The sequence below is a fragment of the Tursiops truncatus genome, chromosome 2 (genome assembly GCF_011762595.2).
Source record: "Tursiops truncatus isolate mTurTru1 chromosome 2, mTurTru1.mat.Y, whole genome shotgun sequence".
Classification (NCBI taxonomy): Eukaryota; Metazoa; Chordata; class Mammalia; order Artiodactyla; family Delphinidae; genus Tursiops; species Tursiops truncatus.
The window spans coordinates 67083305-67098517 of NC_047035.1; the positions used below are offsets into that span (position 1 = coordinate 67083305).

Sequence of the window (15213 nt, forward strand, 5' to 3'; positions counted from 1 at the left end):
CATCAACTCATGAATATATAAACAAAATTGGTATATCCATTCAATGGAATATTATTCAGCCATAAAAGGGATGAAGTACTGATACATGATACAATGGAGATTAACCTTAAAGACAGTATGCTAAGTGAAATAAGCTAGACATAAAATGCCTCTTGTCATATGGTTCCATTTTATGAAATGTCCATTGATATGAAATATTTATGAATAGGCAAATCCATATAAACAAAGTAAGTTACTGGTTGTCAGGAGCTGAGGAAGATTGGAGGGGAAGGTGACTGCTAATGGGTATGGGGTTTCGTTTTGGAATGTGGAAAAGGTTCTGGAATTAGATAGTGGTGTTGGTTGCATAACCATGTGAATATAGTAAAAGCCACAGAAAAGAACACTTTAAAAGGATGAATTCTGTGGTATGGGAATTTGTTATGGGTTGAATTATGTCTCCCAAATAGATGTCTTAAGCCCTAGTACCTCAGAATGTGACCTTATTTGAAAATAGGGTCATTACAAATGTAAATAGTTACAGTGAAGTCACATTGGAGTAGGGTGGGACCTTAATCCAATTTGACTAGTGTCCTTGTAAGAAGAGGAGAATGCCATTGGAAGACAAGGAGACACACAGACACAGAGGGACGACAGACATGTGAAGATGGCGGCAGAGACTGAAATTATGCTGCCACAGCCCAGAAATGCCGTGGCCTACCAGAAGCTGGGGGAGCAAGACCCTCCCCTAGAGGCTTTGGAGGGAACATGACCTCTCAACACCTTGATTTGGGGTTTTAGCTTTCAGAACTATGAGAGAATAAGTTTCTGCTGTTTAAAACGAGATTGTGGTACTTTGTAATGGCAGCCCTAGAGAACTCACACCGATTTATATCTGAAGTTTTAAAAAAGGAGTTAGTGGGCTTCCCTGGTGGGGCAGTGGTTTTAATAACAAAATTAAAAATAAAAAAATTCAACAATGGGGACATATAAAAGTATAAAATAAATGTCCATGAGTCTATCCTAATATAAATTATTGAATAAATAAATGGTGGAAAATAGACAAATCTCCCATGTAGAAGAATTCCAAATAATTTTATGTGAAACCTAACTCCCCACCCCTCAAAGGGTTGCACATAGTAATTTCCTTTCAAAAAAAGGGGGAGGACTTCCCTGGTGGTGCGGTGGTTAAGAATCCGCCTGCCAGTGCAGGAGACACAAGTTCGAGTCCTGGTCCAGGAAGATCCCACATGCCGCAGAGCAACTAAGCCCGTGTGCCACAACTACTGAGCCCACGTGCCACAACTACTGAAGCCCACATGCCTAGAGCCCATGCTCTGCGACAAGAGAAGCCACTGCAATGAGAAGCCCGTGCACCACAACTACTGAGCCCGCGCACCTAGAGCCCGTGCTCCGCAACAAGAGAAGCCACGGCAATGAGAAGCCTCCGCACTGCAACGAAGACCCCATCCAAAACCATCAAGGTCATCAAAAACAAGGAAAGTCTGAAAAACTATCACAACCAAGGAGGGCCTAAGGAGACAAAAATGTATCATATTCTGGATGGGATCCTGCAACAGAAATGGGATGTTAGGTAAAAACTAAGGCTGTCTGAATACAGTATGAACTTTAGTTAATAATAAAGCATCAATATTGGTTCACTAGTTGAAAGGTACCATATTAACGTAATATGTTAATAACAGGCAAAACCGAGTGTTTAGGTATATGGCAACTCTGTACTACCTTCACAACTTTTCTGTAAATCTAAAACTATTCTAGGGCTTCCCCAATCCACCCACCAATGCTGGGGACACGGGTTCAAACCCTGGTCCGGGAAGATCCCACATGCCGCGGGGCAGCTATGCCCGTGCGCCACAACTACTAAGCCTGTGCTCTAGAGCCCGTTAGCCACAACTACTGAGCCCACGCGCCAAAACTACTGAAGCCCGCGTGCCTAGAGCCCGGGCTCTGCAACAAGAGAAGCCACTTCAATGAGAAGCCTGTACACCGCAACGAAAAGCAGCCCCCGCTCGCTGCAACTAGAGAAAACCCACATGCAGCAACAAAGACCCAAGGCAGCCAAAAATAAAATAAGTAAATTTAAAAAAAATTAAAAAATAAAAACTATTCTAAATTGTAAAGTTTATTTTAAAAGAAAAACAGATTCAGAATGTCTGGGGTATGGCCCAATAATTTGCATTTTTAAACAACACTTGTTTTGCATCTTGCTTCTGATGGGTGGTCACAAGTCCATTTTTGGAGCAGCACCACCCTAACTAAGGTCAGCTCCCACTGTGGCTTTCAGCCTAAAGCAGAATGGCTGTGAGGTCACTTGACCTCTGCCTGCAGTAAATTTGCTGATTAACACTACAATAAGTATTTACAAAGTAGGTCAGCTATGCCTCTGTTCACCCGTGTTTTTAGGGATTAGTCAGAAGAAAAGGTAACTCTGTCTCTGGTCACCAGCAGGAAAAGGTGTGGTGGAATAGAAAAGTAGTTATCTGGCTTCCATTTTGAGAGTTAACACCCATCTTAATGGGTGTCAAAACACCTTAGTCACTTCCATTTTGTCTATGCTGCTCCCTTTCCATGTGCCACTTCCTTGAGTTCCATCCCAGATAAAAGAATTCAAGTGCCTAGCACTACCCCACAAAATGAATTGCTGAAGATGGCCACAATAAATAATGTTCCTGGACCCTTGTTTCCAACAGTCATTTCTCTAGACTTAATCATCAGCCAGTCACATTCCTAATGCTTTTTCTGTTCCCTCATACAGATACCACCAGTTCCTCTTGCAGGTGAGAAGACTATAGCATTGAATGGGATACAGCAGTGTTTAGATAAGAGATCATAAAGATCTAGGTATAACAGACTAATGATCCCTAGTAATTTATGCTACTTTATTGAAAACTCAGTATCCAGGGGAGAAAACTGGTAAGAAAAACAGGGCAGATATCAGACCTAGAAGGACAAATACTGCTGGGAGTTAGGTTCTTTCGAAGTCCTTGGAAAACATATAACCATGAACATCAGTGATATAATTTTCATTACATAGTCATCACCATACTCTTTGAGGACAGGGAAATAATGTACCCTTCTCTTTGGTGTTTATACCCCATATTGTATTTCTACGTGTCCCCTGCTGCAGTGTTGCTCAGCCAACCTGTACACATAGGTCTCTCCATCTTTGCACAATCCTGTTTTCTTTCTTTCTTTCTTTCATTTATTTATTTTTGGCTGCGTTGGGTCTTTGTTGCTGCACATGGGCTTTCTCTAGTTGCAGCGAGCGGGGGCTGCTCTTCATTGTGGTACACGGGCTCCTCGTTGCGGTGGCTTCTCTTTGTTGTAGAGCACGGGCTCTAGGCACGCGGGCTTCAGTAGTTGTGCCTCTCAGGCTGTAGAGCGCAGGCTCAGTAGTTGTGGCGCACGGGTTTAGCTGCCCTGTGGCATGTGGGATCTTCCTGGACCAGGGCTGCGTTGGCAGGCGGATTCTTAACCACTGCACCACCAGGGAAGCCCAATCCTTCTGTTTTCTTAACCACTTCTATTATTGTTCATTACATTTCCCTCCCCTTCATTAACTCTATTCTGTTCAGAGTCCAGAAGTAGAGACCATTGACTAATGATGACCTTGAGTGAGATCACTGCTAATTAGAAATGATCATATCTGTGAAAAGCACTTCCCTTGAACTCATAAAACCACCACAGTAGAATCTTAAGTACCTATAGTGTGCAACGCACTATGCGCATATAAGGAAGTACCAGTATAGAAAGAGCACTGAACTCTTAGCACCAATGGATCTGGATTCTAATTTTGTTAGTGTGGGCAGGTCAGCCTCCTGGCCTCAGTTTCTTCTCTGCTAAATAGTTGAGCATAGTGTGACCAACTATCCCTATTTGTCTAGAATTCCCAGGCTCAGCACTGAAAGTTCTGTGTCCCAGGAAACTCAGTACCAGGTGAGCCAGGATGGTTAGTTCCCCTCTTGGACAGGCTATCTGAGACCCTTTCTGGTTCTGACAGTTCTGGGTCAAAGCCTCAGGTGCTTCTCAAGGCATGTTGTCTATGACCTTTTGAGAGTGTGGACTGAGTCACAGAGAGACAGGGTAGTGGCTATATGCAAAGAACTTGTAAGGCTTCCTGCCTCCTGAGCTGTGACTCACGGGGGATGCTGCAGGCCATCATTCCTAACATCTCAGGGAAGCAGATCAGCTGAGAATGGTACATTCAGGCAAGAGACATTCTTAGGTTTCTCAGTGGGAAAGAAATTCAAAAACAACGGATTAATGAGAGGAATTTGTAGCAAATGTTGAGGCTGCCAGCATTTTTGCAAGTGAGCCAATGACCTTTTAAGCTATATCTACAACTGACTAGCTTCTTGGCCACCATCCCAATGAAGGTTCCTTTCCCAGTTTAAACTACATTCAAAACTGGCTTGGCAGCAAGGCTTTTAGCATCCTCAGATATAGACTTACTCCAGCAGGAGAGCATATGAAATCAACTTTCTAATAAAAGCTTAAAAAACATTTTTTTAACACAAAAAACAAACAAACCAAAAAAACCCAACAGCAACAGAGCGAGTGACTGCCACTGCTAATGTCGACAACTGAATCTGTTGTCCTATTTTCATGAGTTTCAAGAAAAGGATCCTAGGGTCTTCCCTGGTGTTTCAGTGGTTAAGACTCTGTACTTCCACTGCAGGGGGCACGGGTTTGATCCCTGGTCGGGGAACTAAGAATCCGCATGCCAGGTGGCACGGCCAAAAAAAAAAAAAAAAAAAACAGCAACAAAAAAAGGATCTTAGCTTAACTTGAATCGATAGGGAAGACAGCTGAACTCTAGGTCTTGAGTGGATTTACCACACTGCAAAGGACTACAGAGGCTGACCCTGAGTTGACTCTGAAAAGAGATGCAGCTTGCTGTAGATTTATATTTAATTTAAAAGCAAACTTCATAATCACCTTGCTCATTTTTCTGTGTGCCTCATTTCATTTTGTCTTTATGTTTAAGATTAACACCTATTTCAATCTCACCTTCTAGAATTATGGCCTAATTTCCTTCTCAGTCATTCTTCTTAAACAGCTGGATCCAAAACACAAGCCCCAAATACTTATTGAGTGGTGATAGGATGAACCTACATGGAGAAAGTCAAAAGAGCTAGATTAATACAGGCTATTTAAGGAACTTAGAAACAGATCAAGGAACTTCTCTAACTCAACAAATTAAGAGAGCAGTTATGTAAAGTCTCTTACCCACCCTTGGCCAATCAAAAATACAGTAAAATGAAGTTAAACTGGTTTAAGAAGTATGTGCCAAATAGTAGTATTTCCCCCAACCAAATTTACTTCTCTCCCCTTTCTGTTAGCTCTACTTTAGTAGAATCTAAGGCTATTAACAAAGGAAACTTTTAGCCACAAGTTCATGAGTTAATTATCTGGAGACTAATCATGACTCAAATGAGAATTCCTGTTTACACATACCCACAACAGCAGTAAAGGGATCTAATAGCATGAATAGCTACAGGAGATATTTTTGGTGATAAGAGGTCAACATGCGAGAGACTGGCTAAATAAGGCGGCTCTAGGCATGTGACTTTAAATTCTTTCAGTTGAAGAGTATCTATTATATGTTACTTAATAGACTGTGAGGAAATTAAAAGATATGTGCTGGTTTGCTTTGTCCATCCTGGCAGGTGGCCAAAGTTCTCATAATTGGCAAGAGTGGGCCGCCTGCCCTGTCCCCTGGCCTTTGGGTTTGTTAACCTCTCATCTATGGAGCTGAGGAGAGCTTTTAACTTCTTTAAATCCTACCTGGGAAGGAATTTCTTTTTTTTTTTTTCTTTTTGAATTTTATTTTATTTTTTTATACAGCAGGTTCTTATTACTTACCCATTTTATACATATTAGTGTATATATGTCAATCCCAATCTCCCAATTCATCACACCACCACCCCCCACCCGCCGCTTCCCCTGCTTGGTGTCCATACGTTTGTTCTCTACATCTGTGTCTCAATTTCTGCCCTGCAAACCAGTTCACCTGTACCATTTTTCTAGGTTCCACATATACGCATTAATATATGATATTTGTTTTTCTCTTTCTGACTTACTTCACTCTGTATGACAGTCTCTAGATTCATCCACATCTCTACAAATGACCCAATTTCATTCCTTTTTATGGCTGAGTAATATTCCATTGTATATATGTACCACATCTTCTTTATCCATTCCACTGCTGATGGACATTTAGGTTGCTTCCATGACCTGGCTATTGTAAATAGTGCTGCTATGAACATTGGGGTGTGTGCATTTTTTGAATTACTGTTTTCTCTGGGTATATGCCCAGTAGTGGGATTGCTGGGTCATATGGTAGTTCTATTTTTAGATTTTTAAGGAACCTCCATACTGTTCCCCACAGTGGCTGTATCAATTTACATTCTCACCAGCAGTACAAGAGCGTTCCTTTTCTCCACACCCTCTCCAGCATTTATTGTCTGGGGATTTTTTAACGGTGCGATTCTGATGGGTGTGAAGGGATACCTCACTGTAGTTTTGATTTGCATTTCTTTAACAATTAGTGATGCTGAGCATCTTTTCATGTGTTTTTTTTTTTTTTTTTTTTTTTTGCAGTATGCGGGGCTCTCACTGTTGTGGCCTCTCCCGTTGTGGAGCACAGGCTGTGGACGCGCAGGCTCAGCGGCCATGGCTCACGGGCCCAGCCGCTCCACGGCATGTGGGATCTTCCTGGACCGGGGCACGAACCCGTGTCCCCTGCATCGGCAGGCGGACTCTCACCCACTGCGCCACCAGGGAAGCCCTCTTTTCATGTGTTTGTTGGCCATTAGTATGTCTAAGAAATTTTAAACAAAAAACAAAGAAAATTCAGAAGAAATATGATGAAAGGAAAAAGAATGCTCAAATCAGCAGTCTTCTAGAGGAGCAGTTCCAGCAGGACAAGCTTCTTGCATGCATCACTTTTAGACCAGGCCAGTGTGGCCAAGCAGATGGCTATGTGCTGGAGGGCAAGGAGCTGGAGCTCTATCTAAGGAAAATCAAGGCCCAGAAAGGCAAATGAGTCCTCCTCCTTCCTATCTTAGTCCATGTAATAAAGGTGTTTATTGTTCTTAAAAAAAAAAAAAAGTAGAGAGCTTGATCGTAATTATATAAAAAATGCAAAGCAAAAATATGGAAAGAAATAGAATAAAACATTAACTGAATTGCTTCTAGGTGACAGAAAGAAAGGTGTATCAGTCAAGGTTCTTAGTTGCATATACATAAAACTTTAAATGAAAAGAAAAATGAGGATTTACTGAAGGCTCTCATGGGTTCAATGAGTCAATGGGAAAGGAACACCAAACTGAGAAGACATGCAGGAGTCAAGACAGCTCTGGAAGACCAAGCAGTAGGAAGCTGCTGGACATTGCCCCCATTGATCACTGCCACAGCTAGCACAATCGAACCATCATAGGCCATCTGGCTAGAGTAGGGTCCAGGCAGGAGCATCTCACTGGCTAAGCCAAGATCATATCTCACACTGGCTGCAGAAGGGCTACAGTTCAAGAAAAAGGAAGATGTTCCCACATAAGGTTCCACTGTGGGAAGCAGAGCATTGCATCTCATGTACATGATTATAAACAATAAAGGATTTCTCCCATAAAGGAAGAAGAGTTGGAAACTGGACAACCAAAAAATATGACAAAAGTCCACAACAATTTTTTCTGTTTTTATGTTTTCAACACTCTACAAATCATCTTCACAGAACCTGTATGTGAAAACTGATAAAATAAACCAATACAACTTTTCTCTTCCTTATAGCATGATGGGTAGGAGAATAATGCCACCCCAAAATATGACTGTAGGAGTTCAGAACATGCCACTCCGAAATGTGCCATTTTGGTACATTGGTTATTTTGAGCTGTTAGCATTTGAAAAGCAGCAAATGCAGGGGGAGGCTTTCATTGAACTCTCTTTATCTGCCTAAAGACAGATCCTCCAAAAAGAAACCCGGTTGTCATAAATCCCCACCCCGCGAATTTAATCAACCAGGGAAGATTGACTCTTATCACAGAAGAGGAGACTAGAAATTGAAACCACACCCAGACAAACTGTCACTCACATTTATTTTTCTAAAGGCCCATTCACTTTTCCTAAAAATCATTTACTCATCCCTAAGATGCCTACATCTCCCATCCTCTTTCCCTATTAAACTGGTATTTAATCCTGAATTCTAAGACACCTCAGTGATTACTTATTTTTCCCTGGGTATCTTCCATGTATCCATGAGGTATACGTGTTGATAAACTTCTGTTTTTCTTCTGTTTTGTTAATCTGCCTTTTATTTCAGGGGTCTCAGCTAAGAACTCAGAAGGGTAGAGGAAAAATTATTTTTCCTCCCCTACAAGCACTGTGGTAAATTAACAAGGATTTGTTTTCAATCTTTAAGACGTGTCTGAAATTGGTATAAAATCTTTATCAAATTAAGAAAGCTCTATACTCCAACTCTGCTAAGAGTTCTTGCTTTTTTTTTAAATTAATTAATTTGTTTTCACTGCGTTGAGTCTTCATTGCTGCCTGCAGGCTTTCTCTAGTTGCAGCGAACGGGGACTACTCTTCATTGCGGTGCGCAGGGCTTCTCATTGGGGGGGCTTCTCTTGTTGCGGAGCATGGGCTCTAGGCGCACAGGCTTCAGTAGTTGTGGCACGCGGGCTCCATAGTTGTGGCGCACGGGCTTAGTTGCTCTGCGGCATGTGGGATCTGCCCGGATCAGGGCTCACACCCGTGTCCCCTGCATTGGCAGGTAGATTCTTAACCACTGAGCCACCAGGGAAGTCTCAGAGTTCTTGCTTTTTAAAAAAATCATAAATAGGCACTAAGACTTATCCAGTGTTTTCTTCTCAATTTAGATAATGATTTTTCTACTTTAGGTTCTTAATGTAGTAAATTACACCGGTAGATTTTCCACTTTTGAACCAGTATGGCTTTACTAGAATAAACTACTAGATTTTGATGTATGATTTTTTAAATACTTTTTTTGGATTTGTTTAGCTAATACTTTATTTAGATTTTTTTTTTCTTTGCACTTACATTCATAAGTGTTTGGGGTCAATAATTTTCTTTTCATGTATTGTCCTTATTTTTAAATAAATTTATTTATTTTTTATTTATTTTTGGCTGCATTGGGTCTTTGTTGCTGCGTGTGGGCTTTCTCTAGTTGTGGAGAGCAGGGGCTACTCTTCATTGCGATGCGTGGTCTTCTCACTGCGGTGGCTTCTCTTGGTGCAGAGCACGGGCTCTAGGTGCGCGGGCTTCAGTAGTTATGACACGCGGCTCTAGAGCTCAGACTCAGTAGTTGTGGTGCACAGGCTTAGTTGCTCCAAGGCATGTGGAATCTTCCCGGACCAGGGGTAGAACCTGTGTCCCCTGCATTGGTAGGCAGATTCTTAACCACTGCGCCACCGGAGAAGTCCATTATCTAGTTTTTGAATCAAGATTTTTGGCCTCTGGAAAAGTCCCTATCACAAGAAAAAAAATATTTTTTTGCAACTATATATGGTGACAGTTATTAGCTAGAATTATTGTGGTGATCATTCCACAATATATACAAATATCAAATCACTATGTTCTACACCTGAAACTAACAGGTGTACAACACCTATTACATAAAACTATACAATGTTATATGTCAATTATACCTCAATTTTAAAAAACTGAATATAAATAAATGAATGAACAAATGAAATAAAGACTTTGGCCTTCAAAATGAACTGGCCATTTCTGAACTTTTCTATTTTCTAGAACAGTTTGCATGAGATAGATATTAAGTATGCTTTGAAGATTTGGTAGAACTCATTAATGAAATCAGTTAGGGCTGGCATTCTTTCTGGAGGGCAAATATTTGATGGCCATCTGAATTTCTTTAATACTTAGCTTTAATTAGTTTCTTTAAACCTGCTACCAGAAGTTGTGATTTTAAATTTTAAAAACTAGTTGAGGGCTTCCCTGGTGGCAGTGGTTAAGAATCTGTCTGCCAATGTAGGGGACACAGGTTCTATCCCTGGTTCGGGAAGATCCCACATGCCATGGAGCAACTAAGCCCGTGTGCCACAACTACTGAGTGTGCGCTCTAGAGCCTGTGGGACACAACTACTGAAGCCTGCGTGCCTAGAGCACATGCTCTTCAACAAGAGAAGCCACCGCAATGAGAAGACCACGCACGGCAACAAAGAGTAACCCCCGCTTGCCGCAACTAGAGAAAGACCACGCAGCTACAAAGACCCAATGCAGCCAAAAATAAATAAATAAAATTAATTTATTAGAAAAAACTAGTTGATAGTCAATTATTCCTCGATTTTGAAAAGATTAAAAGAGACAATAAAAAATTAAAAAGTTAAAGAAAGTTGATAGACATTTTAAGATAAGGATTCGTTAAAAAAAAAAAAAAAGTTGTACAAAACCCAAGTGTTTCTGGGCTCACTGAATGCTGTTTCTCAGTGCCAGAAGCAAATACTGTGATGCGTATGGAGATGAGAGTATACATACTATACTTTCTGCACCCAGGAATTCAGAACGTTGAAGTGGACTTGTATTTACTTGTCCCCTCTTTCTGAGAACATAGAACTTCATCAGAGCCTTAAGAAATACAACCAATGAGGCTATGAGGTATTTCTGGTGAAATATGGCAGAGCTATTTCCAGGAAACAGGTTCCTTCCCCTCAGCGTAGGAGAGAACTCTGCTTTCTCACCCAAGAAGTCTGAAAAAACTATTTGTTGATAAGAAGTATATCAAGAAATTAGAAAGATGACTTACCCTGCTATTCCAGTTGCTGGCTGAAAAAAGACACTGGAGATCTCATAAGCTGGAAGCTTTTCTGATCAATCTCAGAAGTCTTGTATGCCCTGCCAGGATCACTATTTTAAGCCTATTCCTGGGGCTCTGTGCCATCTTTGCCTCAAACAAGGGAACTGAAACCCTCAGCCTTTTCTCCATAGCCAAGGGGGATTTTTATCTACCTCCTTCACTCCTCTTCTCCCTTCTCCCATTGAATAGTCTGTGTTTCTCAGGTTGTTTCACGTTCAGTCGAGGGTAGTGTGTAAGATGGCATGTCCGCCTGCCGAGATCCAAAACTCTGGGGAAGACTTGTCTCCCAGCATGAGGAAGGTAGGAGAGGTGAGGTGGTGGGTACACGCCATATAACTACAATAGAGGGGAAGTGTGTTTCTGACCTCCCAAATTGGATGTCTGAATGTATTTCAAACAAAACAAAATTTAAAAAAACATGGTTAAACAGTGATTAGAGTCTCAAACTACCAGCACAGCCTTACATTTTGGGGATATTAACTACAAGTACCCTGGAAGCTGGAATTAGAGGCCTAGTAACTTCTATAGTATAACATCCCCATCTAGCCTGTGAACCCACTCACCATTTGGAGCCTGTGAACCCACTCACCATTTGGAGCATGAGAAAATGCTTTCTAAGTCCCAAATCTTAGGAAAATAAACTAGAGAAACAAATTAATGACCCCCCACTACCTTACTCTTACACTGATGTGGGACTCTACAATTTGTCTACTCAGGTAAATGTGCTGACTTCATGCATTTCCAATGCATATACATTTCTACTGCAAAAGACAGACTTAGATAAATTTTTAAATCTATTTTTTAAAGTTTTGATAATCCTCAGTGACAGTGGGGGTGCTGAGAAACAGGCACGCACATATGCCATTGGTAGGAGTGTAAATTGGTGCAACATATTGGAGGCCAATTAAGTGATACCTATTTTTTTTAAATAATACCTATTTTTAAAAATATATATGAGCAACATAAATGTCCGTTGCTAAGGCTATGATTAAAGCATACTAATATAAATATTGCAATAATGTGAAACTAATATTTTAAATGTAGCGAATCAATTGTACTGTTGTGTGAAAATGCCCAACAAACACTTAATTGTTAAAAAAAGTTGCAGAATAGAATGCATATTATGCTCTTATTTATGATTTTATTAATAGATCATATATATTTATTTGTATACAAGTTGTTTTATTTGTTGAAGCATGTATGTGTGTGTGCATGTATTTGGTTTTATAAGCATGGACATTTTCCAGAAGGATATATAAGAAACTATTAATGGCGAGTAAGGACTGGGACCAGGAAATCACGTCATACCATTCTTTACTGCTGAATTTTCTTGCACGAACACAAAGTTTATCATTTAAAATACTGATGAATTGGGACTTCCCTGGCGGCGCAGTGGTTAAGAATCTGCCTGACAATGCAGGAGACATGGGTTCGAGCCCTGGCCGGGAAGATCCCACATGCCGCAGAGTAATTAAGCCCCCGAGCCACAACTACTGAGCCCGCATGCCACAAGTACTGAAGCCCAAGCACCTAGAGCCTGTGCTCCGTAACAAGAGAAGCCACCGCAATGACAAGCCCACGCACCGCAACAAAGAGTAGCCCCTGCTTGCTGCAACTAGAGAAAAGCCCGTGCGCAGCAATGAAGACCCAACACGGCCAAAAATAAAAACAAATAAATAAATAAATTTATTTAAAAAAAAAAGAAAAGAACTCAATTGTCATAAATCCCTTGCCTTGGAGCAACTATTATCCCTGTAGATGATAAGTCGCCACACCCACCCCTACACAGACTTTCTCCTAAGAGCCCATTCAGCTTTCCAAAAGATCATTTGTTTTCCCCTCAGTGCCCTTTCTCCCCAGACCCTTATTAAGAAGTCAACTGTTTTCGTTTAAGCGCGTTTCTCTCTCTTTCCCTTAGTAAGGTGTTATATATGTCCCAAATTCTAATTCCATCCAAATTCCACCTCTTTGAGTCACATTTTCTGTGAACTCCAGCGTATCCTTACTTGAATAAAAATCTGTCTTTTCTTTTGCTAACTTGTTGTTTGTCAGTTTACTCTGAAGACTCTCAAGCACAGAATCTAAAAGGGTACAGGAAAAGTTTCTCCTCCCCAGCAGTACCAAACTATAGTAACAGTTGTATTCTCTTCTACCACACACTTGCAGTAAAGAACAAAACAGTTTCACTTAAGAATGCCCTTGATGAAGCAGTAAAAAGTATTGTTTTTATTAAATCTTGACCCTTGTATACACATGTTTTTAATATGACTGTGTGGTGAAATGGGAAATACACAGAATGTCCTTCTGCTACATTGCACTTCTGCCACAAAGCACTAGGGGAATTGAGCTGTGAGCTAAACTAGCCGCCTTTTTTCTTTTTAATTAAAAGAACTACTAACAGACAGCCATCTTATTTGTCCCTGGGCTTTAGGCTGGTATTTTCTACCAAAGGAACAAAGTGAGCCTGCTAGTTAAAAATAAAGAAATAAGCAAGTGACATTTGTTGCCAATGATAAAATATAGCTTTTTGGAAAACCTGTACAGCTTCCTGATGTGTTAACTTTTCTGATGAGATCAATGGTGACAACCAATGTCACCTTTTAATATTATATAGTGAAAGATGTTAACATTTGGAAGATCTGCATAACTCACTCAGTGAGCCAATATTTTTCTGAATGGCCAGCAAATTCATGCAAGGGTAGAGGATCCATTCTAAGTTCAACACAGATGAATGGATTTTAATGTAACGATAGACAAAAAGTTCATTTATGTGGTTTCAGATTCCACACTGCAACCAGACTATAAAGTACCACTTGTTGAGTTTTAGTATAGTACCTGTTTAAAAAAAAAAATTCAGCTGTGTAAATTTGAAGATCTAATTGGCTTTACTCAACAGTTCATGAATTGGAGGGCATCCCACCTAGAAAGCAGAAGGGCACTCTGATGGGTTGAACAAAATGTAAGGTTTTTAAAGGCAGAAGGAGGGTGGGACAAGGAAGCTATTAACAAAGGAAAAGAAAGGATTGTTTCAGGCCAGGTCACCTTCTTCTAGGGGAAGGATGAGGGTCTACCATGCAGATTACCTGTTCTTCCTTTCTCAGGGGAGGAGGGGTGATATAGAGAGGACCCATGTGACTGATTACCTCACTGGTGCTGACTAGAAAATTCCAGACTGGCAGATTAAGATTACATTCCTGGGTAAGGTCAAAACTACTATTACATCAGGTATTTAGTCTAGGTTTGGTATCATAAGCTTCAGCATAAGTGACACCATTTGGGGCCTGTGGTTTTCTCTTTAACATACCCTAAAAGAATATCCACAAATTATCTGAAAGTAACATGTAAACAAAAGCACTTTTTGGTTTTCAATAATATTTAAGAACATAAAGAGGTCCTGAAATCAAGAAGTTTGAGAACCACTGTTCTAGCTATTCTTACAAATCTACTTCTCCCTTTTACCTTCATAAACTCCAAGTTCTTCTAAAGACTCAAGGTAAGCAAAAGACAGAGAAACTTCTAGGCCACTTTTATTATCTGTGTTGATACCTCCTCTGAGGAAAAGAACTAACTGCCTGATTAGGATGGGGGAAAAGAGAAAGAAAAGTTAATATCTCAAAATATTACCTAGCACACATGTAAAGCAATTTGCATAGTGCCTGCTCCAAGCAGCGCTCAATATGGCTGGTATCACCATCACCATCTTCATCTTCATTACAGTTATGATTATTTCATCTTGTCCATGTTTCTAATGGTATTATATGCCAATGACTCTTGTATTTCCAAACTCTTGAGACAATGTATCCTAGAGTCTTTTAAATTCAGATCTTTCCATTTCCTTATGATTCAAAATACTGTCACCTCCCCAGACAGAGTGGGAGCCTGTGATGCTTGTAAATAGGTCACACTTGCAGAGATGTTTCCTCTTTTATCCCTGGGGAGAGTTTAGGTTTTGAAATTATTATCTCTCTGAAGGTCTTTTACATATATATATATATTTCTTTTAATTTTTACTTTATTGAAGTATAATTAACTTACAATGTTGTGTTACTTTCAGGTGTATCTCTGAAGGTCTTTTAAATCAGGGGATGTTCTTAAGCAGAAAGACTGAACTAGAAATTATAAACGAAAACCAGAAAGCACGGCAAGGAAAGGATTCACTAACTGACCTCCCACCATCCCTGAAACAAAAAGATTCTCGGGTAGAAAGCTCATAAATGAGGAATAAATACTAGGAACAATGCTTCCTATCACAATTTCAATGGAATTTGTAGAAATGTGATTCAACAGATTTCTGAACCACAGGTAGCATGTGAGAATGAAAAACTGGCAAGACCTTGAAACTGGAGAGGACTGGGTTCAAATTCTGACTTAGGGACTTCCCT

General features: G+C 40.4%; 1 protein-coding gene across 1 annotated transcript in view; it reads right to left on the bottom strand.

Moving 5' to 3' along the window:
• Positions 1–15213, bottom strand: part of LOC109548087 (uncharacterized) — a 79060-nt gene that overhangs the window by 33138 nt on the left and 30709 nt on the right. The window contains exon 5 of the mRNA XM_073799898.1: positions 5011–5111. The gene's annotated coding sequence lies outside the window, so the exon portion shown is untranslated. The remainder of the gene's footprint in view (positions 1–5010; positions 5112–15213) is intronic.